We start from the raw sequence: 14,278 nt of genomic DNA on the forward strand, positions 1-14,278 counted from the left end.
GATGAAAGGTCTATTTATTATACTTTAGCTCACACAGTTGTTTCAGATGTTTCCAATTCGTTAGCCTGCTCAGACATCTGTTCCTGGTTGAAGTCAGAGAAGCGAAAGAAAAAAGGACAACGCGAAGCATTTCGCACACCCTCGCTCGGATGCACGTGGACTCGCGAGCTCCCGTCCCCCCCTCTCCCTCCCCTGACCTGCACCCGCCCCACGGACCCTCACGATCCACTCTGTCATCTTCGCCCACACTCAGATCTCAGATCACATTCGCTTTCACTCCGCCATGCGCGGGCGCACACACTCCCAAACTTGCCTCGGTTTCCAAAGGCGCGCTCAAACCCCAGCACGGGCAGACCTCTCTTCCCTGCACCTCGGCTTTACTGCACTTCCCAGAGGTGTTTTTCACAAGCCCCTCCATCAGCAAAAGATTGCAACTCGCTTGATTGCGATACTTGCTGTATTGCGGTGGTTAGGAACCAACCTGCAGTATCTCTGAGGTATGTTTCTGCAGTATCACCCCAGGTGACACATGCCATGCAGTGTGCACGCCCTCGTGCCTGTACATCTGCATCTGTCTCCTTGAGGGGGACTCACGTCCCCTGCCCCAGGTCCTCCATTGTCACACCTCACAGGCCACAGGTGAGCCTTACGGCGCCAGAGGATGGCCTGTAGACTGGGTTTTCGTCTAGACACTGACCCTCTGAGTCATGTGACCTTGTTCTGGTTCTCTGAGCCTCAGTTCCCTTGTTTATGGAATGGGGTCATCACCTTCCTTACCTCATGGGGCTCTTGTGCTGGTTAAAATCGTCTGTGTAAGCACCTGGCCTGGTGTCTGGCAGCTGGTACTCCTGGCCCAGCACCTGGTCATTGTAATTGTCACTATTTCCCCTTCCCCTATGCACACACACATACGTTTTGCTCCCGCACTAAATACATGGGCACAGGGTGGGGTTGAAAGATCTCTAGGGTTCCTGGGGACCTTGAGATTATGAAATTCTTGACGCCCCCCACAACAGATGTGCACAGGTGCACATGCGTGTGTGCTCAGCATCCCAGTCTAACACACACACACACACATGCACACACATGCACTCATGCATGCATGCATGTAAACAAAAGTACATGTACTCAGAAGCGAAACCTCCCACTTATACACTCCTTAACACATGCGCATCACCACAGTGCACATGTGCACTTTATAATCCCCTTCTCATATCCTTTGCACATTTAACCCAGCTCCACACACCGGAATGCCCAGGGGAGGGACTGGGGATTAGCAGAGATGGGATTAGATTTGGATTCCTGGGGCCAGGGCTGGATTTGCTGAGGTGGGGACTGAGGGAGAAAATCAACCTCTCCCAGCTTACCGCAGGGAGACCAGTCCCACCCATCTCTGGAGCAGGGGCTGGGGAGGGCAAGGGGACAGTAAACACCTCTCCTGATGCCTGACAGTGTCCAGACACCCCACCTCTGGAAGAACTCTCGAGTAGCTCTGAATGAAAGAGAGGTTTGGGGTGGGGGTAGGCGAATCAGTAAGGTCAGGGTGATGACTCCTTCACCCACACAGTCCATTGGCTGGCACCTTGTGTCCACCAACCCCAGCCCCCAGATCTGGGCCATGAATTTGGAAATCAGAGCCCTTCTCTCTCACCTCCTGCCCACCCCCCCCCCCCAGTTCCTGCCAACCATAGGTGGCTTTCATAATGGCTCCATCAGACCAACCCCAGACCTCTCCTGTCTGGGGTGCTCTAAGTGGGCTGAGCTGGCCCCTCCACCAGGCCTCTCAAGCCCCCAGTAGGATGGGCATGGCAGTGGACTGCTGAGGGGCTGAGGAGCTCTGAGAAGCAGAGAGCAAGGAGAAGGGTGTCTAGGGTTCACTGTGCTACCACCCTACGCGTCCCCCCAGTGTCTATGCCTATGACAGTGTGTCTATGAGTCACATCCCCTGCTCCCCTAACCCAGACCCCAAAGCAGGTGGGAGGAGAGATTTTCCTTGTAAGAGCTCCATGAGCCCAGGGCAGGTGGGGCACTCCCTTGCCCAGCAGCTGTCTCGGCACATTTGTGTTTTGGGGAGCCTGAGTCAGAACCCCACTACCAGGGCCCCCCAGTTCCCCAGCTCCCCTTCATTCTCTACTTGAGCCTTGGGCTTAAGAGCCTCCTTCTTCTCTTTGTTCTTAGAGTCAGAACAGACCCGAGTTCAGACGCTCTCAGCTGTTGACTTGCTCTGTGATTTGGGGCAAAGTATTTAACCTCTCCAGCTTTAGTTTGCTCCTCTGTAAAATAAGAGGATATGTACGCTTTGTGGTGAGGACCCATGGAGACTGTGGCCAGTAAGGACCTGACCCTGAGAAGCTGCTCAGCGAAAACGTGTTGGCTCAATGCTGGAGTCAGGTGACCTGTCCCCACTCCAGGGCAGGCTGCACCCTTGGGAATTCCCTTCTTTAGCAAACACTTGCATTTGGGCCTTCACCTCAGCAGGAGAGAGGGTCCTTCCTGGGTGAGGAAGGCAGCATTTCCCCCAGGGAGTCGCCCTTGACTCTCCCAGTTTTCCTGTCATGTCTCCTACATCCTAAAGACCACAGGCCCTTGGGGAAGGAAGGGTGCTGCTTCGTGGCAGGTGGTGCTGGTGGTGCTTGGAGCTGTCCACTGCCCTCTGATGGGAATCTCTCCTGCCAACCACGAGGTGGGCAGTCAGGACATAAGTCTTCTTCCTCCCCCATCCCAAGGCCAAGGGTAGCACTTGCTACTGCTGTGCTTTTAACTACTGCACCCACCTGTTCCTACCTTTGAAGAAGGCTTTTGTAGGTTTTTGGATTGGAGTCAAGAACTGCGGAGGAAGGAGAAGGGGTGAAGAGAGGGACTCTTGCCTTACTCCTTACCCAGGAAATAATGTCAAGTGGGAGGAGAGGGTAAGAAGTAGACATTGATTAATGAAATCCAGTAAGTTTCAGGTGTACAATTCAACAGTTAGGCATGCATATATATACACATACACACATTGCATTGTGTGTTCACCGTCCATAGTTACATTTCTTTCTGTCACCACATGTTTGACCCCTTTTACCCCATCTACCTCTCCCCTTCCCCTTCCCCCACCACCCTCTGGTAACCACTAGTCCATTCTCCGTTTCCCTGAGTCTCTGTTTGTCCTGTTTGTTTGTCACTTTTAGGTTTATATCCTATATATAAGTAATATCATGTGGTTTTCCACTTGTTCTGTCTGGCTTATTTCACTTAGCATGACTATCTCGAGGTCCATCCATGTTGTCGCAAATGGCAGTATTTCATCTCTTCTTATGGCTGAGTAATATTCCATTGTATATATGTACCGCAGCTTCTTTGTCTAATCATCAAGAAGTAGACATTTTTTGAGCACCTCCTGTGTGCCAGGCATTGCATCAGGACAATTTACATGTTAGTATGTGTGTACCAGGATGTAACTCCATGAGAGATTTTCCTGTTTTGTTCACTGCTATAACCCCAGTGCCTAGCCCAGTGCCTTGCACATGGCAGATACTCAATAAATATAAAGACTAAATGAACTGTACCCGTCATCCTTTCATAACTTTATGAGGCAAGAATAATTATTATCTCCGTGTTGCATTATTCTCCCCTGAAGCTCGGAGAGGTTAAGTAAATAGCAGAGCTGAGCCTGTCTGGCTGTGAAGCCCTTGCTCTATCCACTTTACTCCTGAGCAGGCCCAGATGATCCACGGACACACATGTCACAACAAACAGATTCAGTCTCATCATAGGAGTTCCTGCCTGATTCCTATACCTGTTCCACCTACACTGACTCTCTACCAAATCTGAGCTCGCTTAGGCCCTGAATTGCACTGCAGCCCTGGGCTGAGCTGAACCAAGGGTTCACTCTGCAGGATGGGGGAGGGGCTTTCCAGTCAGCCTGCTCTGTGTCACTCTTGTCTGAGGCAGGCTGGCAGGAAGAGGGACTGGCACGAGTACTCAGACTCAAGCACCGACCCCCTTCTCCCTGCTCTAGGCCACCTCTCCATCTCCGTCTCCAGAGGACCCACGGCCACGCCCCTCCTCCTCTGCTGCCCGTGTGCCTCTCTCTAACTTGCCTCCTTGCCTTCATGCTGTCCACCTCTGGTCTGTCCTCCACATAACAGAGGATTGTCTGTCTGTCACAGAAACCTAACTATGTAACACCTCCATTTTTTTTTTTTTAAAAAGGAGTTCCTAATTGCTCTCAGGAAAAGAGAATAGCCTTGCTTATCCAGCTCCATCTCTCACTGCTCCAGCCTCACAGTATACACTCTATCATCTCCTACTTCCTCCGGGTCTCTGACGATGACTTACCTTTAGCCTCCAGGACTTTCTGCATGCTCTTACCCTTATACCGGAGCTTTCCCTCCCACTCCTGGCCTGACCGACTTGTGCTCTCTGGTCTCAGCTGAGAGTCACTTTCTCCAGGAATTTTTACAGCTTTCGCACCTTTGCTCAGGGTTCCCACTGTCTCTAATTCATCTCAAAGGGAGCACCATTCCTCTGAATTTTAACTACTACATTACTTGTCTCTTTCCTCTTCTGTCCTCAAGGGCTGGTCTCAAGGGCAAAGACCAAGTCTGTCTTGTTTGTCATTGTTTTTTATTTTTGTTATTGTCGTTTTAGTTTAAAACTTGATATGTAGTAAGTGCTTAATCGATACTAATGGAATGGATGAAATGAGTGAGTAAATGAATGAGAGCTTCTGCATAGTCTCCTTATAGACACTCGTTTTGCTTGGAGAGGTTGGGTGATTAGAATTGGGACATCTGGGTTCTGTTCTCTAAGTTGCAGTGTGACCTTGGCGAGTCACCTCTCCTCCCTGGAACTGGTTCCCTCCTCAGTGAAGTGGAGAAGAGCTGATGGCCAATTGTTTCCTGGGGCCCTTTCCACTCTGCCACCTCATGTGCCCAGGGTCTCAAACTTCTCAATTGTAGGCCCTGCAGTCTGGGGAGACTGGGCCTTTATTTTCTGAGAGGGGTAGAGTGTGTTGATAGAGATCTGAGCATCCTTTATTCTACAGACCAAAGCCTGACTCTCTGGTTTGGCATTCAAAGCCTTCCACAATCCAGTCTCAGCCCCAAATGCTTCTTTATTTCATTCCTCCCTCATCTCATGCAACACACACACACACACACACACACGCCACAAGACACACACACACACACACACACACACACCTCTTTGCTCATGGACATGGGGCAAAACAACAGTTCAACTGAGGCTGAGTCCAAACCCGCAGGATAAAGGAGTTTGGGGCCGGTACTTGCTGCCTGTTACTGACCGGGCTTTCCCCAGCATCTTGGTCTGATGGAGGAGGCATGGGTTATAGAGTCAGACGACTTGAGTTCAGATTCAGACTCAAACACTTATGATTGGTGTGCTCATGGGCAAGTCATTTAGCCTCTCTGTGCATCGGTTTCCTCATCAGAAAGCTGGAAATGGTAATATCTTCCCTCTGGGGGAGACTTTGATCAAAAAAAGGGAGCTGTTCACCAAGCGCACTGTCACGTGACCCTGAAGATTTATTCGTAACTTGCTTTGTGCTTAGGCTCCTGACAAGGATCTGAGGAAGAGTCTGAGGTCTGGTTGCTGCCTGCTTTTTAAGACTCGTGGTCTACGAGGAGAATGGATGTACATTCAGCAGCCCCATGGGACAAAATGATGTAATCTGAGGGAAAGAGCAAATAACAGGCTGGCGGAAATAGTTGCAATGAATATGACGAACAAATAATTACAATTCTTGCCATATAACAATTTTATACAACTTAGGGTGGGGGGAAGCCCACAAAGATCCCAGTAGCTTAATGGGCAAATGATATGGATATAAAATTCACAGGGGAGAAATTATAAACGTTGAGAAGTAGACATTTCATCTTATCAACCATCAAAAAAGGCAATTTAAAGCAATGACAACATTTCTGCCTATCGAATTAGCAACGTTTTTGTTTCCTTAAAGAGGACTCCCAGTGTAGGTAATACCATAATGAAAAAGAAGACCTCAAACACCTTCATTCATTAATTCAATATTTCTCAGACACACACTTTGTGCCAGGAACTGTTCTAGAGAGCTGAAAAGCCGGTCGGCAATATAGATGCAGAACCTTAAAAGCATTCCCACCAGCTCCAAGAAGTCTTGTCTACAGTGCTAACTGACATGGTTGAGCCAGGTAGTGGTTCACACAGATGCAGATCCAAACCCAGTGGATCATTAGTGGCTGTGACACTTCAAGAAGGGCTGCCTAAGTAGTCAAGACCAGTTTCCTGACATGTACAGTGAGGATCATAACATCCAGCTTACAGAGTTGTTGTTATCATTAAGTAGATGACAGGTATAAAACACTAGACCTTGAGTGACTGCCCAGTCAGAGGCAGAGCCTGTGGAATCGTGATGTCCATTGTGCATTACTTATCGTAGGGGGAAGACCCACCCACGTGTCTAACAATGTAACATATGTTGTTACGTTCACCACATGTCACATATAGAAGCCATTCGAAATGGTACTTTAAAAGATCTTTAATGACACAGCCCAATACTAGCAAAATGACAATTGATATAGACTCTATGTGATGAGTGGCATAATTGTTGCAAAATAGCATACCTGGAAAGAACAAATTATACCACAATGGGGGGATCAGGGTGATTCTAATCACCTAGGTAGCCACATGTGCCCCATGAGCCCATTATCTTGCCCACAGGTGATTGTACCGGGGATCGACAATGGACTCAATTTGGGGCAATTGAACACTCTCTCCCTGGAATGGGCTTGGGCACTGAAAGACAGAAATAGATGCTGGGTAGCCATGCTGTAAGGTCACAGAGAATTGAGGCTGTGTTGGGCACAAGTGGCCATGTGGAAACAGAAGAAACTGGTCTTCACAGGTGCATTGACAGAAGCGGTGATAAGGGATAAATGGAGAATGATGACTGTCACCTTTCTGGTGCCCAGGAAGCAGCCCATCTCTCCTGCATTTTGATTCCTCTCCTGGATCTTTACCAGATTTGGGGTTTTAAAATTCCAAAAAAACTCTTTTCCTTGAGGTGTTGTGAGAGGATTTCTGGGTTTTTTGTTTTGTTTTTTGTTTTTTTTGCCACCAAATGACCTTGAGTTAAGGCAACAAACAACAAAAAATGGTAACTGTTACCCCATTTACTCTTCAAAGTAACCTGATAGGAAGATTATACCTATTGGAAAAATAAGGAAAGTGAGGCTCATTGATACATTCAACAAATACTACTAGTTGAGTTCCAGTACTGGGACTATCGAGAGACAAGATCCCAGGTTCGAAGATGCCTGTATTCTAATGGAGGACATGGAAAACAAACAAATAAATAATAAACAAGAAAACGAGGCAGAGATAAAGTGCCAAGAAGAAAATCATACAAAATGACCCATAAGAGCTACTTTAGACAAGAGAAAGCCTCTCTGAGGATATGACATTTGAGCTGAGACCTAAATGAGAGGAAGGAACAGGCTTTGTGCAGGTCTGGAGAAGAACATTCAAGACAAAAGGAAAAGCAAGAGAAAGGCTTTCCAGCAGAATTGGATTTGGTGCACTCAGCGGGCAGTGAGGGGACCACCGTGAGCAGAGTAGGCAAGCAGGGACAGGCCACCAAGAGTTTCATGCATCAAGGGAAATGTGTGCCTTTAATTCAAAGTACAATAGGAGGATTTAAGTGTTTTGCTAATCAGCCCACCAAAGATGTCTACATCTGAATCTCCAAAACCTGTGACTGTGTTACCTAACATGGCAAAAGGGATTTTGCAGATATGATATGAATTAAGGATCTTGAGATGGAGAGATTATCATGGATCATCTAGGTGAGCCTGATATAATCACAAGGGTCCTCTAAAGAGGGAGGCAGGAGGATCAGAGACAGAGACGGAGATGTGATGACAAAAGCAAAAGTCAAAGTGATACAAGGAAGGTGTCAGGAGCCAAGGAATGCAGGTGGCCTCTAGAAGGCAGAAACGGCAAGGAAACATTCTTCCCCAGAGCCTCCAGAGAAATACAGCTCTAAAATCCATTGTAGACTTTCGACTTCTAAAGCTGTAAGACAATAAGTTTGTGATAATTTTGTTATAGCAACCATAGAAAACTGATGCAAGTGCTATCATAGGATTTATACACTTTAAAAATCAGGGTGATTTTAAAGGTAACTCTGGCTGCTATGAATTGTGGGGGCAAAAGGTAAGCTGAGAGACCAGCATCTCCAGGCAGTGATGATGGCATTTGGATCAGGGTGATGGTACAAGAGATAGGATGCAGTTCACGGATCCAGAGACCTTCTGGAGGCAGAAGTGAAATGACATGCTGATGGATCAGTCCTAGGGAGTAACGGAAAGATGCCAACTCAGTTTAACAACTCATGGGTTTTACCTTGAGCAGTTAGGTGGCTGGAGATGCTGTTTACTAAGATGGGGAAGAGTCAGGGAGAAGCAAGCTTAGCAAGAAACTTGGATAAGATCATCCAGCTAGCAAGTGGCTGGGCTAGAATGTGGGTGTCTCGACTCTCAGGCCAAACATGCCTGGATTTTTGAGAATAATATCATGAAGGAAGAGAGTTTAGCAGAGTTTTAGTTAACATTTAGTGAACACTTACTGTATTAGTCAGAGTTCTCCGGAAAAACAGGACCATTAATGTGTGTGTGCATGCATGTGTGGAGGAGTTGGGGATCAAGAGTTGCAGGTAGAGAAGGAGGAAGACAAAGGAGTTACAAAACATGGGGATCAGGAGGATACTGGTGACCTTAGCAATAGATCATGCAGGGAGAGTGAGGATAGTGAAAAGAAGAAGGGGCTCTTTCGTATGCAAGCCCCGGAAACTCGAGTCTAGTAGGGGAGCAAGCGAGTAAGTTACAAATACAACATCCAATAAAACACAAAAGCAGCTGTGATAGGGACTGATGGGACACTAGCTAGATGGAGAGGTCAGGAAAGGCCCTTCTAACAAAATGATGTATAAGCTGATGTTGGAAGGAAGAAAAGAAGCTGTCCACGTGAAAAGCTATGGGAAGGGTGAGCTGGCAAAGGACCTGTGCAAAGGCCCTGAGTCAAAAGAGAGTCTGGAGTTCTCGACAAATTGAAAGAAGCCCAGGAAGGCTGAATCTGAGAGAGAGGAGATAGATGAAGCCAGAGGGATGTGACCTTATAAGGGATGGTGTTTGGATTTGATTCGAAATGTGATGGAAAATCACTGGAAAGTTTAAGCAGGGAGTGAGTGATGGGATCTGCTTTACGATTTTTAAAGTTTTCTCTGGGTACTGTGTAAAGCCTGTGTTGGTGGAAGATAGAGTGAGAACAGGAGAACAAGTCAGGGGGGCTTATAATCACTCGGGTAAGGAGTGAAGTGGTAGCAGTGAGGTGAGCAGTAGATGAGTTTGCAAAATGGTTTGAAGATAGATCCAGCAGAATTTGCCAATGGAGTAGATGTGGGAAGTGAGAGAGGGCAAAGGATGAAGAACAACACCCCGTTTCCTGTTTATCGGGTTCACTGCTGTTTACCAAGATGGGGGAAATTTTGGGAGAAAGAGATTCTGGGTAGGGATCATGAGTTTAGTTTTAGGGGCAGGAAATTGCAGGAGTCACTCTTGGCTATCTCAGCTGACTTGACGAAGGCGGAGCCTGGGTAGCTCAAGGGATCAACACAAGTGACTGGCTGCAGATTCGCAGTAGCACTGTCCCAAGTAGCTAGAGGATTCTCCTGCAGAACTCAGCAGGAGGAGGCAGAAGATTGGCTGGGCCGTTGAGATGTTGAGGGAAGACCAGTGCGGAAATCATTATCAAGTGGTCCAAATGTCAAGAATCTGAATTAGGAGGATGAGGGAAAGAGGTTGGGAGCAATAGAAAGTTCTGGTGGGGGGCCAGGGGCCTGAGGTTCTGGGGGTCTTAGAGTCTACGATCTCCAGAATAGAGCACTTTGGGTGAGGCCCAGAGAGAGCGGCCACGTGAGTGGGAAGCTGAAGCGAATAAGAGTATTAGCACCATTCGGGAGGCCCAGGAGGTGTTGGTAGGGGCACTGACGTGGAGAATGAGGTCCCCACGATGATGCTGGAGCCTGCAGTGGAGAAGAGGACCTTGAGACAGACGTCAAAGTCCTATGTGAGCAAAGGGCACGTGTCAGGTCCCAAAGGTGAGGAGAAGAGACAGGTATCAGGAGGAATGGAGAAGAGCATTTGCAGGATGGTGAATGGAAAGTCAGGAAGAGAGAGAAAGAGAAGAAAAGAGTGATGGTGCTCGCTCCTTACGTGGGAGAATTAGTGGTTTTCCAGACTTTGCTGGGTGAGGGCTGCAATGTCCCAGGTGTGTATTAGGGGAGCCCACAAGGTGGAGAATCTGGAAGGATGTGTTTATGGTGTAGCAGGTTCTCAGCTGACATAGCTGGACCTCTGGAAGGGAGTTTGAGAGAGGAAGGGGGAAGAACAGGGCAGTGCTCTTGTGAAAGACCCCTTTACCTTCTCTCTTTCGGGCTCCCCACCCCCTCCAGTCTCTCCCTGTCAAATTTAGCCTTCACAAGAACCTTCTTCTAAAGCACAACTCCAATCCTGCCTCTCACCCACCTAATAACCCCTAACGGGTTGCCCACTGCCCTCCAGGTAAAGTTCCTGCTTTTTAGCCTGGTACCTGAGGCCCTTCTGGAAGGATCTCAGCTGCTGCCTTCCTCCTTACCTCTCTCCTAAATCCCCACAAACTAGAACTACTTATATCTCTAAGGGCTCTGTGATGCATCAGGCCTCTGGGCCTTTGCACATGCCATTCCCTCTGCCTGGAATGCCTTTTTCATCCCACATACTTGGAAAATGCCAAAAAGTCTTTCAAGCATTTCCTCCTTGGAGAAGCTTCTCTGACTCCCTCAAGGAGTCGTGATCACCCCTTCCTTTGTGCTATCACTCTACCTCATCTACCTCGTCTTATAAATCTTCTCTCCTGCTGGACCAAGAGCTTCTTAGGAAAACAGGCAGTATGATATTCATTTCTCTATCCTCTATTCTCAGCCTGGTGCCTGGGATATGAGAATGCTCAGCGAATATTTAATGAATAAAAGGGTAAAATTATAGCAAATTATAAGTGCTAGCATGCATTAAGTACTCACTATAATTCCTAGCACTGTGTTAAGCTTCGTAAATGTATTACTACATGTTATTTCCATAAGAACTGTAGTGGGGTAGATATTGTTACTTTATACATGTTACAGATGAGAAAACTGAGGCTCAGGGAGGGGAAGTGATTTGCCCAAAGACATTGAGCTAGTTTGTGGTAGAGATGAACTTTGAACTCAGACAGGGCTGATTCCAGTGTCCCCGCACTTCACCACCTTCCTATATTGCCTCCATGAAAGAGAGAATGACAAGATCTCAGAGATCAACTAGGTCATGGAGATTAATGTTTGCAGGGGAGTCTTCGAAAAATTGACAATAACAATGTCGGCTTTTCTTTGAGTAACAGTGGCAATCACAAACACTGTCTGTTGTCTGCTCAAAAGCCCATTTCCTCTTCTTCATTGCTGACAGAGTCCTGCTTTTGTCTGCTAACACCCTTCTCCATGTAATGCAGGTGAATTTCTATTGTTCCAAGCTAATCTTAGTAGCATCATCCCTCTTGTTTGTGATTGGGTCATTGGTGGGTATGTGATCCAGTTGGCTTCTCTTAAAATTTTTAAAAAATTATTGTAAAATACATACAACACAAAATTTACCGCTTTAACCATTTTAAAGTGTCAGTTTACTCTTTAAAAAAAAAACAGCTGGACTCCGTTGGTGAAGATGTAGTGCCTGGAGCTGCTGCAGCCATCTTGTGATTATGAGGATAGTAGCCAATACACTGTGGATGGCAGAATGAGAATATAGGAAAGAATCTGATGTGGTTGCTGAGCTGCTGGATCATTCCTACCTCAGCCAGTCTTAATACATAACATAATAAACCACCCTGCTGTCTAAGCTATTTTGAGTTAGTCTATCATTTATAGCTGAAAGTATACCGCTACAGGGACAATGCAGGTGGTAGAATAGTTTTTGTCTGGTCAAGGACAACATAAAGTATAAAGAACTTTGCTGATCTCCAGGAGCTACTGCCCTGGTCAGGTCCACTGAACTTTGGTCTTCTAATGAGAATGATGATCTTGGCCTGGGTGAGTAGTAACAGTGACTTGGAACGTCATCTGAATAAGCTTGTAGAATTTACGACAGGTAAAATCCTGGCCGCCTGGGGGCTCAGTTTGCTAAACATCAATTAAGTATGTCCATGGTGCTGGGATCATAAGGGTGAGTCAGATACAGTCCTTGCCCTAAAGGTTTCACAGTATGGAGAGAGAGACAATCACTGGTCAGTGATGAGCCGTGTATAGTCTACACAAGGTGAGGAGGCCGATGTGCAAGGTGGCCAGGTGAAACTTTATGTAGGCATTTTGAAGGATGATAAGAGAAGAGTCAGAGAAAAAAGCATTTCTAGACAGAATAAACAGCATATGCAAACTCAGAGCAACACGACTCTCCCAGGGAAATTACAAGTCATAGCATAATGGAAACTGGGCTGACCACTTTCAGGTCATGTGTCTATGAGCAAATTACTTGACCTCTCTAAGGCTTAAAATTCACATTCATAAGAAAAAGAGAAAAAAATAAAACAGAAAGTAAAATGGTTGCAAAATTAGGTAACAGAGTATATATGCAAGCACGCTGCTTGGCATGTATTAGGTGCACAAGAAATGCTCTTTATTATTCATCCATCATTGTCACATGGTTCTAATTCATTATCTTCTCTGACCCAGGTGGCTTTCTTCCCTTTTTCACTCATTCCTGAGCCTAGTAGTGAGGCCCCCCAACTCCCACAGACTTTTCCTCAGGCAGGAAATCTGAGCCCACTGCCTGGCCTAAGACAGCTTCTAGGGCTGGGTGGTTTGTGTTATTCCTTCTCTTCTCTTTTTTTCCCCTAAATGCAACAAAATAAAACCAAACAAAAAGCCCAATGCCTGGCGTGGCTTGTCGGCGAGTTATGCAAGTGTGCAAAAAAATAAAATAAAATAAACATTGAGTTTTCAGCTTTTGGGGCTGTTTGATTAGGCACAGAGCAGAGCCAAGGGCCGGTGAGACATAGAGAAGGCTCAGGGGAGAGGGGAGAGGGGAGGGGCCGGAGAGGGGGTTGGAGGGGGCCCAGGACCAACTCGGAAGTGGCTGTTTGCCTCCTGCAAACTTGGCAATGCTCTGACTGACTGAGCCCAGACAGTGCATTTGCGACCTAAGTGCTCCACATTCTCTTGCCATCCACCATCCCTGTTCCCTGGCCATCATGACACGCCAGGGGCCATTACATCCATTCCCCTGACACTGTAAAAGACTCTGTGCTCTTGTCGCAATAGTCGGGGTTCCCCCCTCCTCTCCTGAGAAAGAGATTCCACAGCCTGTCTTCATTAACCACCACCCCTAACTGCACCCCCACAATCAGTATAGCTTTTCTGCTCTAACTTAACTCCTGCTAACTATAGTTTTAGCCCATTTTCCTTTAACTGATCTGAAATGAAACTGGAGAGCAGCTGGGTGCCACCCTAAGAAGTGAGTCTCCCTGCCTCCCTTCTTCAGACTTGACTTCAGCATTATCTGGGTCACTGCAGGTGTCTGCATCCCTTCAGAACTTACTCCGCAAACAATTATGAAGCCCCTACCATTTACTAGGAAGTCGCATCCTTCATTTCGCTGAACCCCCAAAACAGATGAGAACCCTGAGGCTCAGAGAGGTTGAGTAACTTAGGTATGGCCACACAGCTGGTGAGTCAGGGCTTGAATCTAGGTTTTATTTCGAAGTCTCCCTCGCTCTCCTACACCAGCTCCGTGTGGAAGTGTCCTCGCTTGGGTTCTAGGGCTCTTATAGCTTCATATTTTCTCTGAATTGGGAAGATGTTCTGAAGGCTTGACCCTGAGAAGAGGAGGGCGTGGCCAGGACAACAGATCCTGTTGAGCTTGTTCCTTGTCACTTTCCAGGATCCTGATAGGGGAAACTGAGGCTCCTCTGGCTCTATTCTGACCCCAGGATGCCTGGAGCTGCAGCCCCCGCTCTGGCTGCGTAAAATCCCCGGGGTGCGGGGCAGGGAGGCGGGCGGGGGCAGTAAGGGCAGAGGGTCCGCGCCTGGGTCCAGAGCACGCTTGCGGTTGCCAGCCCTGCGCTCCAAGCGCAGCTCCCCAGCTGCGGGCAAGTGCGTGCGGGAGGGGGCTACGGACTCCCGGGCCTGGCGCTCCAGTCCGTTTTTTGCCGTGGATCCCGGGAAGGGGGGCCGGCT

The sequence above is a fragment of the Pteropus medius genome, unplaced genomic scaffold (genome assembly GCF_902729225.1).
Source record: "Pteropus medius unplaced genomic scaffold, Ma_sr-lr_union100, whole genome shotgun sequence".
In the NCBI taxonomy this organism is placed as follows: Eukaryota; Metazoa; Chordata; class Mammalia; order Chiroptera; family Pteropodidae; genus Pteropus; species Pteropus medius.